Genomic DNA, 12,981 nt, shown 5'->3' with positions numbered 1-12,981 from the left:
TTAACTTGAAGGTCTAATTGGCTTAATTAAGTGATTCATGAACTAGGAAGCAAGTGGAGAGGAGCTCCCCCTCACGAACTTCTTTAATCTGCACAATCTTATGAAGTGGGTATCTTTTTTTTTTCATAACAGCTTTACTGGGATATAATGGATATGCCATAAAAATCACCCTTTTATAGTGTATAACTCGGTGGGTTTTAGGACATTCACAGAGCCATGCAATCATCACCACTATCTAATTCCAGATTTTTTTTTTAAGAGCAATTTTAGATTCACAGCAAAATTGAACGGAGAGTACAGAAAGTTCCCACATCCCTCCCCCGGGAACTCTGGCAAGACGGCTCATTTTACTGTCTCCAGTTTTGCCTTTTCCAGGATGTCATATAGTTGGAATCATACAGTATATAGCCTTTTCAGATTGGCTTCTTTCACTTAGTTACATACATTTAAGTTTTCTCCATGTCTTTTTGTGGCTTGATAGTTCACTCTTTTTGGTGCTAAATGACATCCCATTACCTGGATGGACCAGTTTACCTATCCATTAACCTACTGAAGGACATCCTGGTTGCTTCCAACTGTTGGCAATTATGAAGAAAGCTGCCCATAAACATCTGTGTAAAGGTTTTTTGTGCACAAAATTTTTCAGCTCCTTTGGTACACATCAAGGACTATGGGTGCTGGATGCTATGGTAAGAGTATATTTAGGTGTACCTAAGTGGTGTAGTTGTTAAGTGTTCAACTCTTGGTTCTGGCTAAGGTCATGATCTCAGGCTCATGAGATCAGCCCCATGTCAGGCTCTGGAGTCTGCTTAGATTCTTGTCCTAACATCAATAAATCTTAAAAAAATAAATCTTAAAAAAAAAGACTCTTCTTTTGTATTTATTGATGTTAGAGAGAGATAACAAGTAAGTGAGCATAGGGGCAGAGGGAGAGGGAGAGAAAAACTTTAGCAGACTCCTCGCTGATCTCACAACCCTGAGATCATGACCTGAGCCAAAACCAAGAGTCAGACACTTAACTGACTGTGCTCCTCAGGGGCCCTGCATATGCTTTAGTTTTGTAAGAAACTGCCGAACTTGCTCTGTCTACTTGTGATCTCTCTCTCTGTAAAATAAATAAATAAAATCTTAAAAAAAAAAAAGAAACTGCCAAACTGTCCTTCAAAGTGACTGTACCATTTTTGCCTTCACACCAGCAATGAATGAGAGTTCCTGTTGCTCCACATCTTTGTCGGCATTTGGTGTTGTCAGTGTTTCAGATTCTGGCCATTCTGATAGGTGGGTAGTGGTGTCTCATTGTCATTTTAATTTGCATTTCCCTAATGACATATGATGTTGAGCATCTTTTCAGATGCCTTTTTAAAAAAGATTTCATTTATTTATTTATTTGACACAGAGAGAGAGAGCAGGAGAACACAGAAGGGGAAGTGACAGATGGAGAAACAAGCTCCCCACTGAGCAGGGAGCCCAATGTGGGGCTTCATCCCAGGACCCTAGGATCATGACCTGAGCTGAAGGCAGTTTCTTAATCAATTGGCCCACCCAGGTGCCGCAATCCTTTCAGATGCTTAGTTGCCACCTTTGTTTCTTCTTTGGTGAGATGTCTGTTCAGGTGTTCTGCTCTTTTTTTTTTTTTTAAAGATTTTATTTATTTATTTATTTATTTATTTATTTATTTGACAGAGAGAGAGACACACAGCGAGAGACACACAGCGAAAGAGGGAACACAAGCAGGGGGAGTGGGAGAGGGAGAAGCAGGCTTTCCGCTGAGCAGGGAGCCTGATGCGGGGCTCGATCCCAGGACTCTGAGATCATGACCTGAGCTGAAGGCAGACACTTAACGACTGAGCCACCCAGGCGCCCCCCCATGTTTTGCTCATCTTTTAATTGGCCATTCCTTTTCTTAATTTTGAATTTTAAGAGTTCTTTTTATATTCAAAAAATATTTTTAAAGATTTTATTTATTTATTATTTGAGAGTGAGAGAGGCAAGGGAGAGGGAGAGAATCTCAAGCAGACTCCTCACTGGACACAAGGCCCAATGCAGGTCTTGATCTCATGATCCTGAGATCATGACCTGAGCTGAAAGCAAGAGTCAGATGCATAACTCACCAAGCCACCTAGGCACCCCTGGATATTCAAAATATTTAAAAATTTCTCTTGAGACGTATTCTTTGACCCGTGTGTTATTTAGAAGTGTGTTGTTCAATCTCCACGTATCTGGGGGCTTTCTAGCTCTCTGTTGTTGCTTTCTAGTTCAATTCCATGTAGTCTGTGAGCAGGCTGGGATCACCCAGATATCTCTCAGTACATGGCAGAGTTAAGGCCCTGAGTACCAGCACCACTGAATCTCAGCCAAGTCTGACTATGATTTTAACCTGGAAGGATTAATTGTTTTTACTGCTTTTTAAAGATTTTTTATTTATTTGACAGCGAGAGAGGGAATACAATCAGGGGGAGTGGAAGAGGGAGAAGCAGGTTCCTCAGGTCCCTGAGCAGGGAACCTGATGTGGGGCTCGATCCCAAGACCCTGGGATCATGATCTAAGCCGAAGGCAGATGCTTAATTACTGAGCCACCGAGGCGTTCCAGAATTAATCGTCTTTAAAAGAAGTCCCCAAATCTCCACCTCTCTATGTTTTAAACCAATTTATGAAAATTAAAGAAAAAACGGCTCAGTGTTTAGTAAAGGAAGACTAAGCAGATTTCTGTTTAATAAGCCAAAGCCTAAATGTACAGAACTATGTGGATTTGAGGTAGATGCTCTAACTGAACTTTCTTTTTTACTTTAGTAAAATATACCTAACATAAAATTTACCCTCTCAACCATTTTTTATTATACAGTTCAGTGGCGTTAAGTACATTCATGTTGTACAACCATCACCACCAACCATCCACAAAACTTTTGCATCCTCCTTCTTTCTTTCTTTTTTTTTTAAGATTTTATTTATTTATTTGACAGAGGGGGAGAGAGAGAGGTAGCACCAACAGGCAGAGTGGCAGGCAGAGGGAGGCAGAGGGAAAGGGAGAAGCAAATTCCCCGCTTAGCAGAGAACCCGACATGAGGCTTGATCCACCCCAACTTTTGCATCTTCCTAAAATGCAACTACATTCATGGCTACAGCTATGAAACAGCAACTTCCTATTTCCCCTCCCCAGCCCCTGAAAACCACCATTCTACTTTCTTTCTCTATCAGTTTGAAGCTTCTAGTAGTAGAACAGAGTATTCATCGCATAAGTGGAATCATACCATAGTTGTCCTCTTGTGACTGGCTTATTTCACTTAGTAAGATGTCCTCAAAGTTCATCCATGTTGTAGCATGTGCCAGAATTTGTTCCCTTTTTAAATCTCTATCTGAATCCTTATTTCTTCATTTTGTTTCACATTAAAACTACAATGATCAAAATCAGTCCTGATTTTGCAAACAAATGTATGGAACCAAAGCAACCTAAAGACATGGGGTCTAAGAGGGACGCTGGCTTCCCAGCCCTCTCCAGAGGCTGCCTTTGCAATGATGATCATTAAGACAAGGAGCTCAAAGCTTTCTCTATTGACCGAGGCTCAGAAGTAGCAGAGCATTCTTTAGTTTTCTTTGCCAAAGAGAATCTAAATTGTGCTGAATCAGAGCAACTATAAACGTTGTTTGCTTTTAGATATTTTACTTTATCCCGCAGGCTCTGAGATAATCAGCCTGTGTTCTGGAGCTGTGTTTCTGAGAAATAGATACAAATGAGTCCGTAGAGTCCATGAACAAAATATCTTAGGACTTTCCAATCGAGGACAGACCAATTAATATAAATCATGGATTGTATTGCATTATACAAATCTTTACAAAAAGTGTGCATTAATTGGCACAAGGAAAGTTTTAGTCTATAGAAAAATGGCAATGTATAAAATATTTAATAATGCCTTATTCTCATACTTTAACATTCTACTTTATACTTTTTCATACAATATTCTCTAAGTACAGTAATTTTTATCACGTCTTCCTATTTTAAGCTTGTCAAACTGAGCTCAAAGCAATAACTGCTAGTGCATCTAGAAAACAATCCAACCAGGAAACACTGCTTTCTTACACCATATTACCCTAAAGAACGTAGCTATATTCCATATTTATAAGAATATCCATAAATGTAGCATATTTGTATTACCATAAAGAATGTAAATATATATTTATATATGTATGAAAAATTAATGGTATTTACTGTTTAAAAGAGTACCCCTAAAATATCAATTGTGACAAATAAAAGCTTCTTTGAGGGATTCCTGGGTGGTTCAGTTGGTTAAGCATCTGCCTTTGGGTTGAGTTGTGATCCCAGGCTCCTGAGATCGAGTCCCACAGAAGGGCTCCTTGTTCAGTGGGGAGTCTGCTTCTCCCTCTGCCTGTCACTCCCCCTGCTTGGGCTCTTTCTCTCCCCCTGGCAAATAAATAAATAAAATCTTGAAAAAAAGAAAAGCTGCCTTGATGGTTTTATCAGTATCCATCATAGGAGGAAAATTCAAGACAAGATAAATGTTATTATTTAAAAATACATAAAACAGAGGTGCTTGGGTGACTCAGTTGTTGAGCTCAGCTGGTCAAGCATCTGCCTTCAGCTTAGGTCGTGATCCCGGGGTCCTGGGATTGAGCCCCACATCGGGCTCCCTGCTTGGCGGGAAACCTGCTTCTCCCTCTCCCGCTTCCCCTGCTTATGTTCCCTTTCTCGCTGTGTGTGTCTCTCTCTCTGTCAAATAAATAAATAAATAAAATCTTTTTAAAAAGACATAAAACATAATAATAACAATATTTCAAATGCATGTGGAATGTAAACTTGAGTCATTCTGTATGATTTCGGTTAAAACCAATTTTGAGGCATAAATCACTCCTGTGATTTGGATATAAAGGTTTAAATATAATTAGGATCTTACTTTTTAAAATCTCAACATCAAGCTTGGGCATATTAGAAGTGTTATGAAGACATACTATATGACTGGGTTCCTTTTTTCCAAGACAGACAATCTTCTGAAAAACTAACTTAGACATCACATCTCCCAACATCCTCCATGAGGCAATAAGCCCAGAAAATGTCAGTGGCTTGCTGCTGGTCACAGACCTAAGACACCAACCCTCTCCCAAATCCACCAGGCTCTAATAAGAAAGTCTTCTTTTCTTTTCTTTTTTAAGATTTTATTTGTTTATTTGACACAGAGAGAGAGAGAGTGAGAGAGAGAGAGAGAGCACGACAGCACAAGCAGGGGGAGCAGAAGAGGGAGAGGGAGGAGCAGGCTTCCCGCTAACCAGGAAGCCCAAATGGGGCTTGATTCCAGAACCCTGGGATCATGACCTGAGCCAAAGGCAGATGCTTAGCCAGCTGAGCCACCCAGACATCCCAAGAAAGTTTTCAAGGAGGTGAAAAAATATGTAACAAAGCAGAAATATGCTAGAATAAGGGACAGCTAATAGCTTTGCTCAGAATCTTCATAGTGTGGGATCTATTAGGATTAAAGAGAAAGGTAATCACTATAGAACCACCAAAAAATAAATAAATAAAAGCCTTAGGCACTGCAATAGCTCAGAAGCAGGCAGTTTACACAGAAGTGATTTCCTAATCCCCCAACAACACTGCAGCAAGCCAGGAGGGAGGTGGCTTGGGGAGGGTTCTCTTATTTCAGTGGTGCTCGAAATCTTCCTGTGGCCCTTTTTGCATTACCGGTAAGAATGTAAAATGATGCAGCCGCAGTGGAAAACAATTTGGTTGTTCCTCAAAAGGTTAAACATAGAACTGTCATATGACCCAGCAATTCCACTCCTAGGCACAGATCCAAAGGAAGTGAAAACGGACTCAAACAGATACTGGTATGCCAATGTCCATCAAGCATTAGTCACAATAGTCACAAGGTAGAAACAAGCCAAGTGTCCATTAACAGATGAATGGATAAACCAAATGCGATATATACATTCAATGGAATATTATTCTGCCATTAAAAAGGAGTGAACACAGAAAATAACAAGTGTTGGTGAGGATGTGGAGGAATTGGAATCCTTATGCTTCGTTGGAGGAAATGTGAAATGGTTCAGTTGCTGTAGAAAACAGTTTGGGTTCCTCAAAAAATTAAATGTAAAATTACTGTATGACCCAATAGTTCCTCTACTAGCTATATAACCCAAAGAACAGAAAGCAAGGAGTTGAACACATACTTGTCCATCAATGTTCACATCAGCATTATTCACAATAACTAAAAGGTAGAAATGATCCAAATGTCCAAAAATGGATGAATGGGTAAACAAAATGAATGGATAAATAATGCAGGAATGGATAAACAAATATTCAGGCTTAAAAAATAATGAAATTCTGGGGCACCGGGCTGGCTCAGTCAGTACAGTCTGTAACTCTTGATCTCGGGGTTATGAGTTCAAGCCCCATGTTGGATGGAAAGATGACTTAAAATGTTTTTGAAACCTTTTTAAAAAGCCTAAAAGAATAGGGGCCCCTGGGTAGCTCAGTCGTTAGGCATACCCTTTGGTTCAGGTCATGATCTCCGGGTCCTGGGATTGAGCCCCACATCGGGCTCCCTGCTCAGTCGGAGACCTGCCTTCCCCTCTCCCACTCCTCCTGCTTGTGTTCCCTCTCTCGCTGTGTCTCTCCCTGGCAAATAAATAAATAAAAGCTTTTTTAAAAATCCTAAAAGAATAATAAAATTCTGACGTGTGCTACACCGTTGGTGAGCTTTGAAAACGTTACACTAAGTGAAATAAGCCAGTCCCACAAGGACAAATATTCTATGATTCCATTTATTTGAGGTCTCTACAATAGTCAAATTCCTAGAGACAGAGACTAGAATGGTGGTTGCCAGGGGCTGAGGGAGAGGGAATGGTAGTTAGTGTTTAATGGAGACAGAGTTTCAGTCTGGGAAGATGAAAACATTCTTGAGACAGATGGCAGGATGGTTGTGCAACAGTGTGAATATACTAATGCCACTTAAAAATGGTTAAACTGGCAAATTTCACGTTATGTATATTTTACCAAAGTAAAAGCAAATGAAAACATGACATATTTAGGACCCCCCAAAAGGGGGAGTGGGATTCTCATACATTCTGCAACATGGGCGAATCTTAAAAATGTTTCTAAATGAATAAGCTGAATGCAAAAGGACAAGTACTGCATGATTCCACTTAAATGAAATAAGCTAAGTCACAAGGTGCCTGGGTGGCTCAGTGGGTTAAGCCTCTGCCTTCAGCTCAGGTCATGATCCTAGGGTCCTAGGATTGAGTCCTGTGTTTGGCTCTCTGCTCAGCGGGGAGCCTGCTTCCCTCTCTCTCTCCTTGTCTGCTGCTCTGCCTACTTGTGATCTCTCTCTCTCTCTCTGTCTGTCAAATAAATAAATAAATAATCCTTTAAAAAAAATAAGCGAAGTCACAGAAGTAGGAAGTAAGCTAGAGGTTACCAAGGGCTGGGAGCAGTGGGGAATGGGGAGTTGTTGCTTAATGAGTACAGAGCTTCTCTTTGGAGTGATGAAAAAGTTTTTGGAACTAGGTAGTAGGAATGGCTGCACAATACCATAATAATGCCACCGAATTGTACAGTGAAAAGTAGTGGAAATGGTCAATTTTATATGTATTTCCCCACCGAAACAGATGAAGAAACAAAAAAACAAAAAAATCCTTCAGCTCCACTGCTTTGGAGAACTAAAAATCTACAACTCTATGGCTGGAGGAAGGACCCGCCATTCTGCCTTTCCAGACTTCTTTTCCACCAGTTCTTCTACCTCTCCTAGGCTGCTCTTGGCTGATGCCCAAATCCTACTGGCCCAGCTCCACGAGGCCCTCTCCAATTCCCAGTCTCCCTCGTGTGAGTAACCAGCCACTCCTGTACCACCTACTACCCCACCCTGACCCCTCCTAGCCTCAACTCTGAGTCATCTGGGCTCTCGCAGGGCTGTCTGCTCAGCAACTGTGTGGACCAAGAGAGAAAGAGGTTCGAGCAGGGGCAGGGGCTAGCCAAGGTCACGCTTCAGGAACCGTGTGCTCAGGCAGAAAAGCCACTGGATGTGCAGTCAGAAGACAGATGTTCTGGGTCCACCTCTGCCACCACCTAAAGGAGAGACCATGGACAAGCCCCTTTCTGGATTGGCTTTCTCTTCTGTAAAATGAGAGGGCTGCATTGCTATCTTCAAGAATGCTTCTAATTCCAGGGCCTGGGGACCAAACATGGGTACACAGTACAGCAAGATAGAAATAATCTTTCCTACAGATGTCAATTGATGATTTTATCCTCATCAGGGCACCTCAACAATCTCTAAAGTTTTCCTGAGAAACAAGTGGAAAAAAAAAACACACTGGAGAGTTTTGGGGCTGACTTATCTGATAATTTTAGTGTTCATTACAGTATTAGGATTTTCACAAAAGAAATTATCCAAAGGAGATATTTAGTTATTCTCTCTATGCTTAGCCCACAAACGTCAGCCTGAGATGTTGAACAGAAGAACCTGGATATTAGTAATGAACAGCTTAATGTAGAAGTCACAGGAGGCAGTGGAATGGGATGTGGCAGTCACTCTGCAGCAGTGACAAGGAACTGGGGAGGACTCCCTGCCACCACACAGATGTGTGTCAGAATCACATACTGTAGGACTCCCCTTTATCAAATGTTTGGAAGTGGCTGAAACTAATAGATGGTGAACCTCCTTATTCCACCACATGCCAGCTTGAGTTAACACTTAAGCATTTAAAATAAAATATGGAACAATTAGGGAAAAATCTTTAAGACATTTTAACTCACCATTTTCACCAGTTTATCTTAATGGAATGTTTGACAATGCGCACAAACACTTAGTTGTCGGGATGTTCGCTGAAGGACTGTTGCTGTGGACTGGATGTCTGTGTCCTCCCCCCACCAAATTCATATGTTGAAAACCTAATCCCCAATGTGATGGTGTTTGGAGGTGAGGTCTTTAGGAGGTATTTGCTCTTATAGGACAGATTTCTCATGAACAGGATCAGCACCCTTTTAAGAAGAGGCTAGAGAGCTAGCTTGTTCCTTTTCTACCATGTAAGGACACAATGAGCAGATGGCCAGAAGCGGGCTCTCACCAACACTAGGTCTGCCAGCACCTTGATCTCCACCTTCCCAGCCTCCAGAACTGTGAGAAATAAATACTTGTTGTGTAAGCCCCAAAGACTATAATTTGTTATAGCAGCCAAAGGGACTAAGGTAATTGCTTATAATACTGAAAAAGAAGAAGCAACTTAATGTCTAAAGATTACTAATTGGCTTTGTACATATTATATAAATAGATATGATAGTGTATTTATAAATAAAAATATACTGGTATGCATATGCCACCATTATCGGTCTATCAATATATATGCCATATATATATTGATATATGCCATATATATATATCAGTCGTTAAAGAACATGTAAATATGTTTATATTTTACAAATTCTATAAATTTGTATTTACTTAACATGTCAGTGTATCAATACAATGGAATGCTATATAGCCATTTAAAATTTTGGAGGAGTGTATTTAACCACTTAAATATAGTAACTAATATACACTAGACCTTAATTTGATTAAGTGCTCCACATGTATTATTTCATTTAATCTTTATACTATAACTCCCTATGATAGAATACTCACATTTTTTAAAATTTTTATAACTGAGAGCACTGAAGCATGGCGGTTAAGTAACTTGTTCAGGCCACCTAGTTAATAAACGGCAAGCTCAAAACACATTAATTTGTGTAAGTGAAAAATAAGATATGTAACTGTATGTATACCATTATCTCATTTTTATTGCTGTAGTTTTTATTTTAACTTTTTCAAAATAGGTGTCTGTACAGATAGGTAAAATACAGCAACACAACAGACATACATAACACATAAACACAACACATACACAACACACATAATCTCAACAAAATGTTATCAGTGATGGGATTATGAGAAATTATGACTTTCTTCCTTTTTATTTATATGTATTGAGTGGGTGTGCATCTGAGCTTTAACTCAAAGTCCTAGTTCTGCACATGTATGTTATCAACCACCAACATATGCGGGCTGCCCTCCTAGGGAGAGTCAACACATCATACCAGTATCAACATATTGGGGTTGTCAATTTGCATATTCATGCGACCTACAGCCGGGACAGATGTGCGCCAGTCATTCCTAGAAACAACATGCTAAGATTTGCTCATTTGCATGTGGCCCATCAGATCAGATGATGGGAGGCAATGGGCAATGACTTCCCGGAGGAAATGCATCTCAGAAAGCCACTCCCTACTCCAGAGTTCAAGAGCCTGAGCTTGCACAGCTTGCTGTCATTAGTGCCAGTGCAGCAGGGGTGGCATAATGTTCTCCCAGTTTCCAACCCTTGAAGGTGGGGGGAGTCTCCAGTTGTAGGCTCTGGCCTTCTCTCCTATGGGGAAGCCTTTGTCCTGGATCCTAGCCACAGTGAGCAAGCGCCTAGCAGCTGTAAGGAGGGGGCCTCCCTAACAGGATAGTTACCTAGAAGTTAAGGTACTATATATGGCCTCTGCTCCTACCCACAGAAATTTGCCTCTGTGTGCTGCTGCTTAAGAGGAAGCTGGGATAAATCAATGCTTTTATATTGGACAATCTTTTGTTATGTTTAAGACTTGTATAATAAATTGGTGCCTGGTTGGCTGGCCTCATCTGTAGAGCATGTGACTCTTGATCTCGGGGTTGTGAGTTCAAGTCCCATGTTGGGTGTAAAGCTTACTTTTTAAAAAGCGGGGGAAGGGGAGCCTGGGTGGCTCAGTCATTAAGCATCTGCCTTTGGTTCAGGTCATGATCCTGGGGTCCTGGGATCAAGCCCCACATTGGCCTCCCCAGTCAGCAGGAAGCCTGATTCTCCCTTTCCCACTCCTCCTGCTTGTGTTCAGGTTCTTGCTGTCTCTCTCTCTCTCTCCCTGTCAGCTAAATCAATGAAATCTTTTAAAAAAGAAAAAAAATTCAGGTACCTTCTCTTAAAAAATTGGGCGGGAGGTAAAAGAAGAAGTATTTGTTTGATCCCAGGGTCATGAGATTGAGTCCTGAGTCAGGCCCCACACTCAAAGTGGAATCTGCTTCAGATTCTCTGATTTTCCCTCTGCCCCTCCCCATGCTCATGCTTTCTCTCTCTCTCTAAATCAACCAAACAAATAAATAAATAACATCTTGTTTTTTAAAAAGGCATTTTATAATAAATAAAAGGAATTTGAAAAGGCTGCCTAAGCTTCCACTTCATTCTCTCAAAGCCAGCGGACGCAATTAATTAAGTAGCTTTGACAAGGTCTATTTTCTAAAGTTTCTTTAATGAATGGGTAAATATTTTTGCCATGAGTATTTCTTTTTTTTTTTTTGCCATGAGTATTTCTTAATTAAAAAATATTTAAAACAAAATTTTAAAAAATTACGGGTGCCTGGGTGGCTCAGTGGGCGGCTCAGGTCATGATCCTGGGATCCTGGGATCGAGCCCCGCATTGGGCTCTCTGCTCAGCAGGAAGCCTGCTTCTCCCTCTCCCTCTGCCTCTCTCCCCTGCTTGTGCACTTTCTCTCTCTCTCTCTAAAAATAAATAAATATATTGAAAAAAATTTTAATTAAAAATTTTGGAAGCATTTAGGGGGCTGACTATGTGCCAGGCCTCCAGGAGGAAGAATGAGACAAGATTTCTAACTCACAAGTTTACAGAGTGCACATATAAGCACCCATTTTCCTCTACTCTTCTACCCCCCACCACCAACAAGGAAGACCCTAGATTCTCTCTGTGCCTTTGGAGTATGGGCCCCCTGCCCTCCTGGCAGGCTCATCCCAGAAGCCACTTTTACAAAGTCTTATGGTTGTTTCAAGGCTACGGGAGTGCTAATCTGTAACAGTCTTATAACCGTAACAATTTACATTTATTGAGTGCTCATTGCGTGCCAATTAACTCTTACTCTTCCCTGTGATGCAAGGAGGTATGTACTCTCACCTTAAAGGTGAAAATAATGGATGCATAGAGAGGTCAGGTAACCTACAGGCAGTCACTCATCGGGGTTTGAGCTCAGACATGCCAGCCCCAGAGACCGAATACACTCTTAATCACGTGCTGCGCTTTGCCACGTCCACCCCCAATGCCCACACACCACCTGGCTGGCTTGTCACATTCTGAAGGTGGAAATCAACCTAAGTTTTTCTGAATAGCAGCAGACATTACAGTGATCAAGACATACTGCTTCAAAATCCAATTTTTCCCCGGAATCCAGACCATTCCTTTTCTTTCATCCCTAGGCTGCCTCTGCTGGGCCCTCACTGTCAGCAGCTTGCACATGATTTCAGCCTCTCCATCATCTCCACAATAACCACGGGATGAAGTCCAGTTTCTTGCATGGCAAGGAAGGTTCTTGGTGACCCAGCCTCAGCCAACCTTACCAGCTCCGTCCTGCCCTCACATAGATTCCACCACACTAGACCCCTCACCATGCTCAGCCTGTAAAGGCACATGCTGCCCTTCTGACAGATCCAAAGTGGGCAGAGGAGCTAGGTTTAGCTATGGTAAGTAAATGGCAGTAAATGGTAAGACCATCCCAAGAAAGAGAAGGCATTCATTGGGCTGAGAATAGCAGAAAGGGAGTCCCAGTGTAAAAAGATGTAAAAGAGCTTTTGTAAACTGTGATGTGCTCTGTGCTGTACAAATGTTACTTTATTCACAGTTACAGTGTGAAGACCAGGCTTTGGAGTCAGAGTCGGGGTTGTGATCCTTGTGATCCAATCCTGGCTCTACCCACTCCGCTCTGAGCTTGTTTACCAAGCAGTGAAAAGGAGATGGGGGTGGGGAGAGATAGGACATTTAAATAGGATATAGGAAGGCCTAGAGCATCAAGTGTCCATTTCTTTTCCACTGCAGACCAGACAGCAGTGAGCTCTAGCACTTTGGGGATTGATGTGTCATCCCTTGAACCTGTAAGTCTACTACCAACCCTGTTGTGGTTTTTTTTTTTAAGATTTTATTTATTT

This window comes from Neovison vison, chromosome 6 (genome assembly GCF_020171115.1).
Source record: "Neovison vison isolate M4711 chromosome 6, ASM_NN_V1, whole genome shotgun sequence".
Lineage (NCBI taxonomy): Eukaryota > Metazoa > Chordata > Mammalia > Carnivora > Mustelidae > Neogale > Neogale vison.
The sequence above is the reverse complement of the archived record's forward strand: the minus strand, read 5'-3'. Positions refer to the sequence as shown.